This window comes from Phocoena sinus, chromosome 20, assembly GCF_008692025.1.
Source record: "Phocoena sinus isolate mPhoSin1 chromosome 20, mPhoSin1.pri, whole genome shotgun sequence".
NCBI classification, from domain to species: domain Eukaryota; kingdom Metazoa; phylum Chordata; class Mammalia; order Artiodactyla; family Phocoenidae; genus Phocoena; species Phocoena sinus.
In genome coordinates this window covers 38,890,729-38,906,227 of record NC_045782.1, presented here as the reverse complement: position 1 = coordinate 38,906,227, position 15,499 = coordinate 38,890,729, and the positions used below count along the sequence as shown (strand labels likewise).

General features: G+C 57.1%; 1 non-coding gene across 1 annotated transcript; it reads left to right on the top strand.

Moving 5' to 3' along the window:
- The first annotated feature begins 14,255 nt into the window (after positions 1–14,255).
- On the top strand, positions 14,256–14,358 carry LOC116746550. Its single transcript, XR_004347802.1, has one exon. It is a non-coding gene; the product is annotated as a U6 spliceosomal RNA (small nuclear RNA).
- The last annotated feature ends 1,141 nt before the right edge of the window (positions 14,359–15,499 follow it).

The window sequence follows — 15,499 nt, the reverse complement described above, 5'->3', positions numbered from 1 at the left end:
TCTCCGCTCCCCCTAAATATGGCTCCACATGCCTTACTGAAATTATCGGGTAATATAGCCTTTCCCACTGGACTGTCAGATGCACGTGGCAAGGAAACTGTCTTGTTATCAGGGCATTGCCTCGTTTGGTGCTCAAGAAAGTTTTCTTGGAAGAATGAATGAATAATGAATGAAGGTAAGAAAGAATGAAAGAAGCACGCAAAGCCCAGTGCATGGTTGGCGGGCTTGGGTCAGTTCAAGATCTTTCAAGTCCCTTCCAATCATCTTCTGGCCGCAGCTCTTGCTCCCCCCACCCCCGCAGGAAGTGGAGACTGAGAGCCACAGTCAACACCTGACGTTTTTAAGCATCTAGGCATCCCGCTAGGCACTGTCACATGTACTCTCACCCATCAAATAAGCAGGAACGAGGTGAAACGTTTTCAGTGGACACTAGCTTGAAGGCTTCAATCTCTGCTTGAATAGTTTGCCGGTTGGCCTCCGTCATTGCTACATCTATCTGCACGGGCCCCGCCTCCCCTCGGACTGCGTCCGCCTGGGCCCCTGGCTGCACTTCCGAAGAAGGCCACCAGGTAGCGGCAGACGCCAAGAGTCGGGGCTCGGCGCGCGCCGTCCAACCTCCGACTGCCGGCAGGGGGCGCTGCTGCTCTGCCGGGTGCTCGGAGGAGGTGGGTCGGGTTTGCCAGCAGGGCTAGGGAGGCGGGGTCAGCCCTGCCTGGAGTTGGGGGCAGGTCCGAGCCTCAGCAACGGAGGAAGGCTGCGTAGCACCCTCGTTCTTCTTCATTCGTACAGTGCGGTCTTAACCTCTACTTTGTAGGCGTAAGAGGCAAACTTTTTTGTAAAGGGCCAGATGGTAAATATTTTAGGTTTTGCTGGCATTTGGTCTCTGTCACAACTACTCAACTCTGTCCTTGGAGTGTGAAAAAGCCCATGGACAAATGGGCGTGGCCGTATTCCAATACATCTTTACTATTGGACGTCGAAATTTGAATTTTGTACAATTTTCTCCTCGTGTCACGAAATGTTGTTCTTTTACTTAAAAAAAAAAATGACTTAAATATGTAATAACTAGTTTTAGTTCTTGGGAAGGGATCAGGTGAGCCCTGATCTAGGTGAAGTCCCAAACCAGTGCCTGGCGTATAGTAGGTGCTCAATGAGGGGTCGCTGATGTCAGCCACCCGGAAACACTCAGCGGGGGCTCCATGGACCCTGGTCTCCAGCAGCCCTTGGAGGGGGTCAGGACGCTCTCCTCCCAGTTTTGGCCTTGGCTCTCCTCCACCCCTCACAGAAGTGCTCAGTGAGGGAGACCTGTCTCCTCCCCTTCTTCCTGTGGCTGCATTTTCCCACCTCCATGCCTCCACCTGGGCAGTTCTCTCTTTCTAATGAAACCCCTGTCCTTTTCACCTTGCAAGTCCCAATCTCATTGCTCTCTTTGTAAGAATTCAACTTTAATTGAGGTATTGAAGTATTCACCCATTTTAAGTGCAGAGTCCATGAGTTTATTTATTTATTTATTTTTTGGCTGCGTAGGGTCTTAGTTGCAGCACGCGGCATCTTCGTTTCAGTGTGTGGGCTTCTCCCTAGTTGTGGTGCGAGGATTTAGTTGCCCTGCGGCATGTGAGATCTTAGTTCCCGGACCAGGGATCAAACCGGCGTTCCCTGCATTGCAAGAGGGATTCTTAAACACTGGACCACGAGGGAGGTCCCAGAGTTCATAAGTTTTGACAAATGCGTGTACCCAAAGGACCACCACCCCAATCAAGATAGAGAACATTTCCTTCACCCCAAAATCGTCCCCATGCCCTTTCCTAGTCAACCTTGGATTTTTTTTTTTTTTTAATGTCTCCCAATTATCAAGCACTTGCAATGTGCCAGGCTTCACGGAGGCCCTTGACAAGTCCTGTTTCACTGAAGCCTCGGGAACCTGGTGAGGTGGGGGCAGTTGTTATCCATGGGCATCTTTCAGCTCAGGACCCCGAGCTCTGGGTTGGGGAGACACGTGCCCACTGCAAATCAGGACAGGGCTGAGATTTGATCCTGGCCTGCTGGCTCCTAACCGCTCTTCTACCTGCTTTTCTCCCAGCCCCCTTCGTGTTCCCAGGGGCACTGTGCACACACCTCTATACTCCTGGGTGCTTGCAGAGTGGCCTGGGACCAGGAACATCAATATCCCCTGGGAGCTGGCCAGAAATGCAGAGTCTCGGGCCACACCCAGAACTACTGAGTTCCCAAGTCCCCAGGTAATTTCAAGGCTGAGAAGCGCTGTCCTGAGCCCGGCTATTTACTGGGGAGTGGTGGCTGTGTCTGTGTCCACTTCCCAGATAGACTGTGAGCTCCTGGAAGGCAGGGGCTGAGCCCACCTCAAGGCCTCCATCCTGCAGCCCCCTTGTGACTCAAAGTTGAACCAGTAGGTGAAGGGAAGAGCAGGAGACTGGAGCTTCGGGGTGAAGGTTTGGGGGTGAGGGCTATGTATGCTAGGAACTAGTGGGAGGACTGAGACAGTGCTGGGGGTGGTGTATCCCCTTGGAGTTTGAAGGTCTGGCTGTCCCCTTGCTCTGGTCGCTCACTGTCCAAGCTGACCCAGGGAGTCTAGTTCATTTGCATATTATTTGCATACAATGAGCATATCTGGTGCCTTTCCTCTTCTTGCAGATTACATGGTGGTGGGGGAGGGGAGCAGACTGGATTAGGGAGGCGGTGGACAGGACATAGAGCCGGGAGTTTTGGAGCCTGGCTCCTGGCTGATGCCCATCCCGGGAGCTGGTCTGGTGTTAAGCAGTGACCCTCTCTGGGTTAGGAGGGGCACCGGCGAGGTCCTCCAAGCTCCAGATACTTGCTGTGGGAGCAAGGTTGGGGGCTGGGCTGTTTCTCACCTCCCTGCCTTTGTCCCCCAAGTTCCCCCGCCTGGAATGTCCTTTCCCACATCCCTGTCACCATCCTACACATCTGTTCACACGACAGGATTCTCTCCAGCAGTGAGAGAACCTTGCAGATGTCATGTTCAGCAAGAAGACATAAAAGGAGCTTGTGTTATGAGTCCAATTATATAAAGCACGAAAGCAGGTCCTATGAGTCTCTGCTGTTAGATGTAATGGTTCCCCTGGGGGGTGGTTAGTACCTGGAAGGGAGCGCGGGGTGGGGGTGGGGGGGCTCTGGGAGATGCTCAAGTCACTGTGATCTGGGTGTTGGTTATACGGGTGCTGGTTTCACTTTGTGAAAATTCACCGAGCTGCACAGGGATTACACATGCATTTTTCTTTTTTTCTTTCGGCTTCCTTTCTTCCTTCCTTCCTTCCTTTCTTTCTTCCTTCTGATTTATTCAACATTTAATTTGTATTTACTATGTAAGAAGTATGGCGATAATATGAATTATAAAAATTCACTTTCTGGACCAAGCACCGACACTATGTCTGTCCCTCAGATCATTTATATTCAAAATATGTCTGTATTTTAGGAACTAAATTGTAGCATTCTAAATCCTCCCACTTTGCTTTTCACGTCCTTAAAAAAGGAAAATTTTTGTTAAGATCCATTTGCATTTTCGTATCTTAACAGGTAATTTTAATGTGTGATAATAGCACATGGAGGGATCACTTTATGAACTACTGCTCCGTACGTACATTTTTCTGTATACAAAGTTGAAAAAAGACCAGATTGAATGCCGAGATGAATCCTGTGCATATGAGCTGCTAGGAGCGCTTCTCTCCCCCTGCCTGCCCTTCACAGCTCACAAGGCCCTAGCCGCTCCATGGGATTTTAGTTTTCTCTTGCCCTCTTCTCCCCCTGGGCTGGGACACTCTGACATCAGGCCCAAGCCTGTTCCTCTGTGTCTCCTGGCCTGGGACCCGGCACCGAGCAGGCGCTGAACATCCCAGCATGAATGTGGCTCCTCAAGACCCCTGGGCTGGCCCACGAGGCCCTGGGGCACCAGACAACATGTGTATAGGGGTATTTCTCCTTACTCCCCCCCACCGCCCCGCAAAGGCCAGCCTTAAAACACCAGGCTGTGGCCCAGGGTTAGAAGTGGGCTAAGGGATGGGATGGCAGAAAGCACCAGAGGAGAGAGAGGGGCCCCGGTGTGGGGAACCACTGACATTCTGGGTCCTCAGCACCCTGGTCTCTCATCGCTGCTCTCCCTAGCCGGGGTCAGCGCCTGCTCTTGCGTTCTGCATTCACCCCTGACCCTAAGGGTGCCTGGGCCCCTGCTTAGCCCCCACTTCAGTCTCCGGCAGGGGAGGCTGAGGCCTGGCTTCTCTGCACTTGGCTCTGTGCTTAGGCTGCTCTGAACCTGCCCGGCCCTGCATCTGACTCACCCCTGCTCACCCTGCCCTGCAAGTTGGGGCCTCCCGGTGGTGCCTGAGTTACAGGGACCTGCAAGCAGACACAGATCCCCCTCCCCACTGTCTGGAGCTTGTCATAGAGGAACTTCGGGCAATGATCTGGCCTCTCTGGCCTCGGTTTCCCTTTTCCGTAGAGTGGGAGAGCAATTCTGCAGCTGTGGGGTCTGAGGAGCGTGGGAGACCTCGGGAGCCGGAAGTGCGGGGTCAAAGGCCTGCTGGGGAGGGGGGATGGCTAGTGAGGGGCCACACGGCCCTTGCCCCTCAGCTGGGTGGGTCTGCACGGCGGGGGGCAGGTGAGGGGTGGAGAGGTGTGCGCTGCTTTCCCAGGGTTCCTCTGGGAGGTGGGTGGAGGTGCCAGGGGAGCATGGGAGAGTCAGGGGCCTTGGCTTTGGCCCGACTTGGTCCTAGCTGTCTGCAGGCCTGGTCCTCCTTCTATGGGTCTCAGCTGACTCCTTTGTCGGGGGGCCATTTTGATCCACTGTCCCTCAGGCCCCCAGAGCTCTGAGGCTCTCTCAGACGCATGCTCTGTTTGACCTGCCCGCGGTGTTATTTTGGAATCAGTGTCTACATTTAAAAGATCAGAGACCTCGCCATCAAATCCTGAGTTCCAGCTTCCTGAGCAGGCAGGCAGAGATCTGGCCTCTTTGGGATCCTCTGTGCCAGCAGGAAACGGGGACGGCTGCTCCCGGGGGTCTCCATTCCCTGGGGGCCCAGCCCCCTGCACTGTCCACACCTGGGGGCCTAGCCCCGCGGGCATCTGAGTGTAGTCGCTGGCTCCCCTTCCAGCCTGGGGCCGTCCCTGCCCAGGACCCTCTGCTTCCAGCCACGTCAGCCCCGTGGTTGCCCCACCTCCAGCAGCCCAGTGGTCCAGCAGCTGGCGCACTTGCGCAAACGAGCCTCTTTTCTCTCTGTTTTGCCAACTTAAGGCTTTGGAGGGCAGGTCTGGATTAGATGGGCCTTAGCTCATGTGTTTATCCAAAGCAAACACCTAGGTTTCGGGATTTCCGCGGGGTGTCTAGAGCCTCGGTCAGGGCCCAGAGATGGTGTCTGCTCGTGGGGAGGTGGGTCCCTACCTCCTGGGGCCAGGTCCTTCCCCTCCCCCTGCGATGACCCCCATTCTCAGTGTCTCAGCCTGGTCACAAGGCCTTTGGAGACCAGCTCCCCGACTGCCTGCTGATGTCTTGGCCTCACCTCCACCCTCCCACCCCCAAATGCCCACGCTCATCGTGTTCTTTGCGGCGCGGCTGACTGTCCGCATCCCTAAGCCCCTTCCCCTCCTTCCTCTGCCTCAGCACCCCCTCCCCCTCCCCCCAAGCCTGCCCTGCTCTGTCCCCATGGGCTGCTCCATGATGCCTGTGGCCTCCTGCACCATGGCTGTGTCCCTGGTGCTGGGATGGGGCCTCGGTCCGGCCTCCCAGCCTTGAGCACAGAGTCAGACACACAGTCAGGCCTCAACGCATGTTCTAACGATTGAAGCTGCTTTTTGTCTGAGGGGCTGGGAGCTGGTGAGGCGTCACCGGAGGTCAGGCCAAGGTTCTTTCAGCTGTTGCCTGGTCACTGCTGGGAGAGGCAGAAAGGGTAGCCCTAGCCGTCGGGCGAGGGGACAGGGAGGCCCCCTCCCCTCTGACACCATTCCTGGCCACAGCCCTGGGCTCCTGCCCTCAGCCACCCGTTGGCACTCAGGTGTGCCAGCCCCAGGATGGGCAGCGGCCTGCAGAAATCCAGCCGGCCGCGATCCCCTCCACCTTCTGGCTCAAGCCGGCCCAGCTAATGGTGGGCAAACAGAACTAGGGAGGCTTCTCAGGGACCGCCCAGGCCAGCTCCTGACACTTTACAGATGGGGAAACTGAGGTCAAAGAGGGGTGGTGACTTGACCTGGAGTCCTGGGACCCTCTCCCAGGTGGCCTGAGTCCTGGGCGGTGCAAAGTCAGTCCTGGGGGTCGGGACATGGCAGTGCCTGCTGTGTGGGGCTCCCTGCCCCCATCTGAGCAGCAGGGGAACCAGCCCTTCCCTCGCCCGGTTCCACCTGGCCTGGTGCCTCCCAGAGCTGGCAGAAAGGTAGGGTGGGAGCAAGTCTGAATCGGCCCAGGTGGCTTCGAATCCCAGGCGGCCCTCCCTGCCCGCAGGCCCTGGGAGCGGGCACTGAGCTCACACCCCAAATCCTCTGCCTTCCCTCCCCACCCATGCATTCAGCCTGGGGCCCAAACATGGCAGGGAGCCAGCCCCAGCCTCTCTCCTTGGTAATGGAGGCACAACACCCAACAATACAGACTCGTTGCCCTGCCAAGGTCACACCCGAAACTGCGCCTTTGTGCCTGGTCGGGGAGAAGCCTGGCTGGGGGAGGGGGGAGGCAGGCAGGGTGGGGGGAGGGGGCAGCAGGGTCTCTGGGCCTAGAGACCCTTCCCTCCCTTCTCAAGCTCAGGGGAGCCAGGGCTGTTGTCCCAGCGGCCTTGGGTGGTGTGGCCCCAACCTCAGCCCTTCAGACTTGGTAGTGCGTGGAAGGCAGAGACGGGCCAGGTACATCACAGGGAGAAGTGTGGGTCTAAGCAAGAGAGCCCTCCTGGGCCAGCTGGGCTGTGGGAAGGGCTCAGGGAGGGAGGGTATGAGAGGGTCCTTCTGTTCTGGCTGGGGGGCAGCAGGGGAGGGATGGGACATTCACCAGCCCCCAGGTTGGGGCAGGGGCACTGGGAGGCCGGTCCAGCCCCATGTTTGGGGCTGCTTGGGTGGGTGAGCAGAGGGGGTCAGGGCCTGGGGAAGCTGGGATGGCGCTGGAGAGGGGAAGGACAGTTTTTCTGACCTTCACTGGCCTTTGGTTTCTGTGGCCCAGGGCTTGGGATTGTGGGGCGATACAGGCAGATGGGGTCTCTGTCCCTGGGGAGCCCCCATCAGGGAGGAACATGGCCCCAGACCTTGGGAGCCCCGGGTCTGAGTGGGGAGGCCCAGCCTCTGTCCTGGGGAGTTCGGGAACATCCATATGGGCGACAGAGACAGAGGACAGATGGAGTCACTCAGCTGTGGGGCACAGGGCTCACCGGGCCTCCCTGGTGAATGCCTCTGCCACTTAGGGAGTGATGGAACCTGAGGGTTTTTCTGCTTCTCCTCCCTGGGTTGGGGGTACCACCCCAGAGCTGATGGGCCCTCCCCCAAGTTACCAGGCCTGGTCAGAGCTGTGATCAATTGAAACTGCTGGTCCAATGCTTGCCGGTTAAGCAGAAACTTCTCCCACCACCTCTGCCTGGCTCTGTGGGGAGGAACCATCACTGGCCCCCCTTTATGGATGAGGAAACTGAGACTCAGGGACGTGAGATGCCCGTGCTAGAGGGCTCGGGTCCTAGGGGCCAGACCACTGTGTTTAGAATGCCTTGCTCTCTGATGTTTGGGGGAATCTGATGCAGGCATGTCCTGGGCAGTGCAGGGAAGGGCAAGTCAGATCTCTGTCCCGGCTGTCTCCCAACCCCTGAGACCCAGTGTGTCCCATTCCAGTTCTCGGCCCCTCTGTCAGGCCCTGTACCCTGCTTCAGTCCCCGGCGGGCCAGAGGGGAGGGTGGGTCCTGCTGAGGCTGCATCTTCTACACCCACGGCCCACCCAGGCTGAGTCAGGGCCGGGCAGGAGCCACGGGGGTGGCAGCTTTCCCAGGGCCAGCCCGGGCGGTGTCCACATTCCTCACAAGCTGGGTGCGTCTGGGCTTGGCCAAGCTAGGAGTCCTGGGACCCGCCCAGGCCCCCACCTGCCCCAGAGGCAGCTCAGCACCGTGGCCTTGGCTTCGTAGGGACCCCGCCTGGCAGCCGCCTGGACCGGGGTGTGTGCTTGCCTTGCACATATCTGCTGGGTGGGGGGGATCCTGCTGGAGCCCCAGCCCCCCACCATGGCCCGGGCATTGGGGTGCCCACTGCTCACCCCCTCCTCAGGCCCCCCTTTTGCCTCTGCGCTTGGAGACCTGGAGGCTGAGGCTTATGCCGCCCATCTGCGGTTTGGGCCTTGGTCTCGCTCACGGCTCAGCAATGCTGGTGGAAGGGCGAAGGGTGTCCCGACAGCTGGGGGGTGACGAGGGCCCCTGCAAGGCCAGGAAGCAGCAGGGGGCTCATCCTGTTTGTAGCGCCCAGTCTCTCAGGGAGGCCTTTGTCCTCAGCAGCTTGGAACCCTGGGTGCCAGGTGCGGTGCTGGGGCGGAGGCTCTGAGGGGGGCCCTGTGTCCACGGGGGCTCCAGCTCTGGGGGCTGCCTACAGCTTGCCCCTCCCTGCTTCCTCCGCATGCCCGCCGGGCTCTCTGCAGGGCAGGGGCCTGCTAGGGATCCACGCAGGGGTTGGTCAAGGCCAGTCCCCACCTCTCCTTTGCTGCCCACAATCCACCTCCTCTCTCTGGGCCTCAGTTTCCTCTCCTGTCAAAGGAGGACAGACCCCCCCTACATACCTGCTGGGTGGGGTGCAGGCTGGGGTCGGGGGGAATGTGAGGCCCCTGGGCTCTTGGTGGGCGGACTGTGACCTTGAGACTGAGACCTGAGATGGGCTGTGCTGGGCCACCACCCCTTCCCCACGGGGGACCCTCCACCCCAGCTCTGCGGTTTCCCCATCAGCCTCTGTGGGTCAGGCCAGGCCCCTGCCTGGGGGTAGGGGAGGTAACCTCAAATCTGGGATCTGGGGACCCTGTCCACGGTTCCCCACTTCCGCTGAGGGCTGCTGGTAGAGCTAGCATTTCATTTACTCCAGCGAATGGCTGCCAGGCGCCACTCGCCTTCCCGAGTCACCCAGTTCTACGGCCTCAGCAGTTCTGAGTTCAGCCCGTGGGGCCTGGGCTGGTCGCCTCCGTCATGTCCCCGCAGCAGGCAGGGCCGGGCTGTTTCCTGGGCAGGCCCAGGGCTGCTTGGGCTGCAGAAACTACTTCCCAGGCCTTGGTGGCAACCAACGGGCCCTGGCCCTGTGCCCAGAGTGGGCGTGGGAATACTGTCCTGCACGGAAGGTCGGGAAGGGTGACACCGGGGCTGTCGGAGGAGGGGCAGGGGACAAGCTGAAATGTCAACTCAGCATGTCACTTGGAGAGGCAGCAGGCTGAGTGCCAGGAGACCAGGGGGTCTGGGCCAGGGGAGGGGGGAGCAGGTGGGCACAGCCCCTACCCCATCTAGCCCATCACTGAGCACCCCTCAGGCTCCCCCCTCCCCGGCTTCCGACGGCTGAGCCCTAGAGCTGGCGCTCTGCGTGACCCTGTTCCTGCGGACTCTCTAGAGCAGCACTTTGCCCCGGGAGTGGTGCTGTTTGTACCACTAAGGTGCAAGTAAGGAAGTGCCTCAGCCCCTGAAAGCCAGCTCTGTGTCCTGGTGTCCTTGGGCTAAGGATGGTTCAGTGTGTGCGTGCATGTGTGTCTGTGTGTGTGTGTACATGTTTGTGTTGGGGGGAGGCAGTTGTCCCAGTGGAGGTGGATTTCTGGACATGCAGACCAGGGTCTCTGTAGCTGGATTCTGAACCCTGAAGGATTCTGGGAGTTAGCACTGAGAACTGGGCCTGGGGCAGGCTGGGAAACCGTGGGAACAGGTGAGAACAGGCTGGAAGGGTGCGGCAGCAGCTGGAACGTGTAGGCTGGAGCAGCTCCACCCTCCCTCATACAGGAATGGGTGCTGGCTGGGGAGCCGGGACCCTGTGCCTCCCCCATGCTGTCCCCAGCTCTGCTCTGCTGGCCTCCCCAGCCCCTGCTCCCTCCCGTGGGGCATCCCCACACCCCCTCACTCCTTGCTGGGCTAGAGCCAGTGGCTCAGCTGGGCCAGGCTGCTTGGGAGAAGCTGGCCACTTTCCCTGAAGATTCCCAGGGTTTTGGTTTGCACGTTTGTTTCTGACCCTCTGCACAGACAGAGTCTGTCACTCACGGGGGTCGTGTTCTGATGAGTTAGGAAAGCACGCGGCTCACCTGTGGGGTGTTCCCTGAACCAGTGGATGGGCTTTCTGGGCTAACTGTCCTCCTGGGATAGGGGCTGAGGGCACCTGCCATTCCCAGAGCTTCTGGACACACTGTTGGCCTCTGCAGAGAGGCTTTGTCCTCGCCTGTCCTTCACGGTTGATCAGGGAACCCTGTGGCCTTCAAGAGAGAGGCCGTGCTCCTTAGAAGAGCATACAGGGCCTTCCACTGCGGGCCCCTGCCCGCCTCTCCAGGCCCAGCTCCCATCTCAGCCTCCCCAGCCAACACCCCCCCATCCGAGGCGTCTCACTTCCCTGAGGGTGCCAGGCCCTGGGGCCTCCCGGCTTTTGCACACGCCAGTCTCCTGCCAGGAAGGCTAGTGTCTACCTGTGACCCTTATGTATACAGGTCCCTGCTCAGACCCCTGCCCCAGCTGTCCTGCCTCTTGGGCTGCATCGGGGGGTCCCTCTTAGGTGCTCCCACGGCCCCACCTGCTCAACCAGCTTGTGACGTCTGGTGCCTCCCGCGGGGACAGAGCCCCCTAAGACCAGGGCCCACTGTCATGTGTGTCCCCTGCCACGTCTCCAGGCTCTCCCTCACGGAGGTCGGGGAGTGAGAGAATGAACTAGTGAATGGGTGCAGGCAGCATGGGGAATTCCTCTGAGGCCTGCAGACTTGTAAAGGGCTGTCACGTGATCCTGGCCCTGGTTCTGCTGCCTCCAGTCCGAGGAAAAACACCCCTCTACCTTGGGATTGGGGCCTCCTGGGCAGATTCCAGAAATCTCTCTGAGAGCAAGGTGGGTAGAAGCTCCCCACTCCCCCCCACGGGGAGGACTCAAGGTTAATGGGCCAGTGCGCATGGCAATGGCTGCTTTGTGTGAGTGGGTGGGTAAAGGACGAGCCGTGAGAGGCTGAGTGTGCACAAGTGTGAAAGTGCCCACGAGTGTGTAAAAGCGTGAGCGTGAGCCTGTGAGTGTGAATCAGTGTGAGGCTGTGCACGTCTGTACGCACGTGTGAGGGTGTGGATACAGGTGGGTGTGCAAGTCTGTGAGCGTGAATGTGTGTGAGAGCTGATTGTGAGTGTGGGTGTCTGTGAATGTGTATATACCCTGTGCGAGTGTGTATGGATCTATGAGTCCGTGTGCATCTGTGATCACGAACGTGTGAGTCTAGGAGTGTGAGTGTGACTATGTGAAAGCTGTGGGCGAGTGTGTGAAGGTGGGAGCCTGAGTGTGTATGTGAATGTGCCTGAGAGCGTAAGAGTCTACGAATGCGTGTGAGTGTGTGGTATGAAGTTGTATGAGTGGGAGAGTGTGAATGTGTGTAAATGCGTGAGTGTGTGAATATGTCAGTCTGTGAGCATGTGACCATGGGCGTGCAAATGTGCGTGTAAGCTGAGTGTAAAGGTGTGGCTAATCCTGGAGGGTGGTGGCAGGGGACCCAGGACCGTGGGAGAAGCTCCGTCTCCCCTTCCCCAGGGTGGAGGTCAACCCCAGGGAACCCTCCAGGAGTCTGGGGAGACCCTAGGAGCTGCCAGGCTCATGTTTTCCCCAGAAGTTGACTCAGAGGGGCAAGGGGTCTTTCCCTGTTCTAGAGAGAGCTGAGGTCAATCTTCACTAGAAAGAAAAAAAGTACCACCAAATGGATTCAAAATAATATCTACAAAATATGGGTAGGATTTAAGAATTAAGACAACAAACACCTGTGAACCCACCACCCGATTTTAGAAACGTTGACAGCACCCTCTCCCATCGCACCACGACCCGCAATGGGGATTTTGGGCTGTTATAACCTTGCTCTCTTTGCAGATCTGAAGCACTTCTCTCCAGGCCCCGTGGGTGAGACACAGGGCTCTTTCTGCCTGTTAAGCTGCCGGCGAGGCCAGGGCGGCTCAGTGCTGCCTCCTGGGGGCGCGGGACGCTGGCTTCCTCCCTCTCCGCGCCGCCACCACCCGGGGTAGGAGCCCCACCCAGGTCACTCTGCAGACCCCACAGAGGTGCACGTACTCGCTGTGCACGCACGCGCAAGGCACGCCCAGACACATGCGCACACCAGGCACTCACAGAGCTTTGCACGCAGACGTGATCCATCTATTGCGAAGGGAGCAGGTGCCATACTCTGTGTGGGGCGCTCCAGCAGGAGCCAGCCCACAGCAGCTGCTGCCCCAGGGAGCTGGAGGCAGGAAGGGGGTGGTCCACATGAAGGGGGTCCTCGGGGACCCTCCCACTCAGGGCTGGGGGAGTCTCGGTAAAAAGTACCTTTGGGGTGAGCCATTTAATAGAAAGGTCTAAGCACGGGGTTGCGGGAGGAGGGCTTTGTGCCAGAGGCAGGGAAAGGTTTTTTGGAGATGGAGAACGAGGGGAGGAGAGGCATAATGCAATGCACAGGCCAGCTTCAACAAGGAATTTCATGTCCATTGGCCTGGAATGCACGCAATGGCCCAGCCGGGGCCCCTGGTGCTACGGGGGTCACGGGACTACAGGGAGAGGAGCTGAAGACGGTGAGGAGGAACCAGACCCCTGGAGAAGGCACCGGTGTGAAGCGCAGGTGGAAGATGTCTTGAGTCCCGTTGTCCCTACGCTAGTCGCAGGTGCCACCTCCCGGGACTGCTTGGCAGAGGCGCGCGACCCAGGGAGGCCAGCAGAGGGCGCTCCCGCTACAGATTTGAGGCTCCAGTTGGCGCGGTCTTGAGCCTGGGGTTTAACTAGGATTAGATCATTCTTGGAAAGCGCCCGGGCCTGCAGTCCTGATGGAAGCATTCTGGCTTCCCCCTTGGGGGCTACGGAGCAGAAGGGTGAGAAGAGACGACCACGTGAGGTGGGAGCCCCACCAGTGTCCTCCTTCTCCCTTTCCTCTGCTCCCTGGTCAGATGCTGTCCGGTCAGTGTTTGCACCCGCTGTCTCCAGGTGGCGCCCTTGGAATCAACCCAGAAACGCGACTGGCTCTCCTAACCTGCCCTGGAAGCCTTCCTCGAGGCCAGCCAGCTTTTCTAGAACGTTCCCCAGGGAACTAGTCCCAGGGCTCTGCCTCGGGAGTCTCCCCGCTTCCCTCGCTGGCCACTAGGTGGAGGACTTCCTCGCCTGGTGCCCAGGAGGCTTCCCCAGCTGCCACAACCACCAAGCCAGTGGATGCTAGAGTTTTCAGGACCGAATGCAGCCCTCTGTCTTCTGCCACAAAGCGTGACAGGCTTCCACGTGGCCGGTTGGTGGACCCAGCCAAGTCCAGCTGGCTCAGACGAGGTGGCAGCCCCAGCAATCCCTTGGTGGTGGTGGTGGGGGATTATGGAGGAGAAAGTCCCTTCAGCTGTGAGTGCCTCCTTCCACACCCTGGCATCTCCACCCAGGCAGAGGCACCTGGAACTCAGGTCATTCGCGTATTCATGCATTTCTGCAGTTATCAAGCACCATTTGCTATGTCTGTTCCTGGGGACAGAAAGGAGGCAGGGTTCCTGCCTGAGTGGAGGACGAGACAGGAAATAGGTGTGACCACACAGGGTGGTACGTGCTTTGAGGTCAGTGAATTGATTTCTTCCTCTGAACCCTGCTTTTCTCTCTGGCTTCTCGGACCCAGTCAGTGGCATATTACCTGCCCACCTGCTCAACCCCGAAAATGCAGAGTCATCCTGACGCCTCCCCCGCTTAGGCCCATCTCCCTGTCGGCCACTGTGTCCCATCCTTGCCCTCATCATCTCTCTCCCAGACCATCCCTTTAGCCCCGGGGCTGGCCCTTGGCCCCCTTCCGGCTTTCACATGGCCACCAAAGTGAGCGCTTCTTTTATGCCCAGAGGCATAAAAGAAAAAATTAGCAAATGTGACCTAAGGGAAATCGTTTTGTTTGGGGAAAAAAACACTGTAAACAAAGTTGGAAGACCAGTGGTCAGCTGGGAAAAGACATTGCAGCCCATGTGGGAAAGGCCTTCTTCTCACGATGACCAAAAGCTCACACACATCAGGAGGGACAAGATCCCACAGAAAAAAAAAAAAAAAAAAAATGGTGTAGACTAGGAACAGCTGGTTCATAAAAAACAAGAAGGGTGCTGGCTTTGGCAGCACATGTACTAAAACTGGAACAATAGAAGATTAGCATGGCCCCTGGGCAAGGGTGACACCCAAATTCGTGAAACATTCCATATTAAAAAAATGATACAAATGAACTTATTTAGAAAACAGAAACAGAGTTTCAAAACACACTTATGGTTACCAAAGGGGAAATGTAGAGGGGAGGGACAAACTAGAGTTTGGGGTTAACAGATACACACTTCTATATATAAAGTAGATAATCAACAAGGACTTACTACTGTAAGTAGTAAGCACAGGGAACTCTACTCAATATTCTATAACACCTATATGGGAGAAGAATCTGAAAAAGAATGGATATATGTTTATGTATAACCGAATCACTTTGCTGTACACCTGAAACTAACACAACATTGTAAATCAACTCTACTCCAATATAAAATAAAAATTAAATTAAAAAAACCAACCAAAAAAACCAACCAAACAAGAAGGGACTAAAAATTTAGGGAAGGATAGTCAGTCTTACTCATGAATAAAGAAATGGAAACTGAAGCAATAGAGAGGCCTTTTTCAACGATCAAAAAGACAGAACTTGGAAAACAACAACAAACTTCAAAGCTTGGTGAGACCCAGTGCTGATGGGTGTGGGTGGGTGGAGGGAGGAGTTATTCTCATTCATAGTGGGTGGGAACGAAAATTTGTAGAACTTTTCAGGAAAACTTAGAGGTGAAGATCCATGACTGGTACAGGGCCCTGGGGCTGCCCGTGACCTTTTTTTAAAACTGTGGCAATTTCAAATATACACAAAAGTAGAGAGAATGGCAGAACAAACTCCCATATGCCCATCACTCAGTTTCAATAATTGTCAACATTCCTTTTTTCCTCTTTTCAATATCTATATATATATTTTAAATTAATTAATTAATTAATTTTTAGCTGTGTTGAGTCTTCGTTTCTGTGCGAGGGCTTTCTCTAGTTGCGGTGAGCGGGGGCCACTCTTCATCGCGGTGCGCGGGCCTCTCACTGTCGCGGCCTCTCCCGTTGCGGAGCACAGGCTCCAGACGCGCAGGCTCAGCGGCCGTGGCTCATGGGCCCAGCCGCTCCGCGGCATGTGGGACCTTCCCAGACCACGGCTCGAACCCGTGTTCCCTGCATTGGCAGGCAGATTCTCAACCACTGCGCCACCAGGGAAGCCCCTCAATATTTTTTAAATCAAAGTATAGTTGATTTACAGTGTTGTGTTAATTTCTGCTGTGCAGCA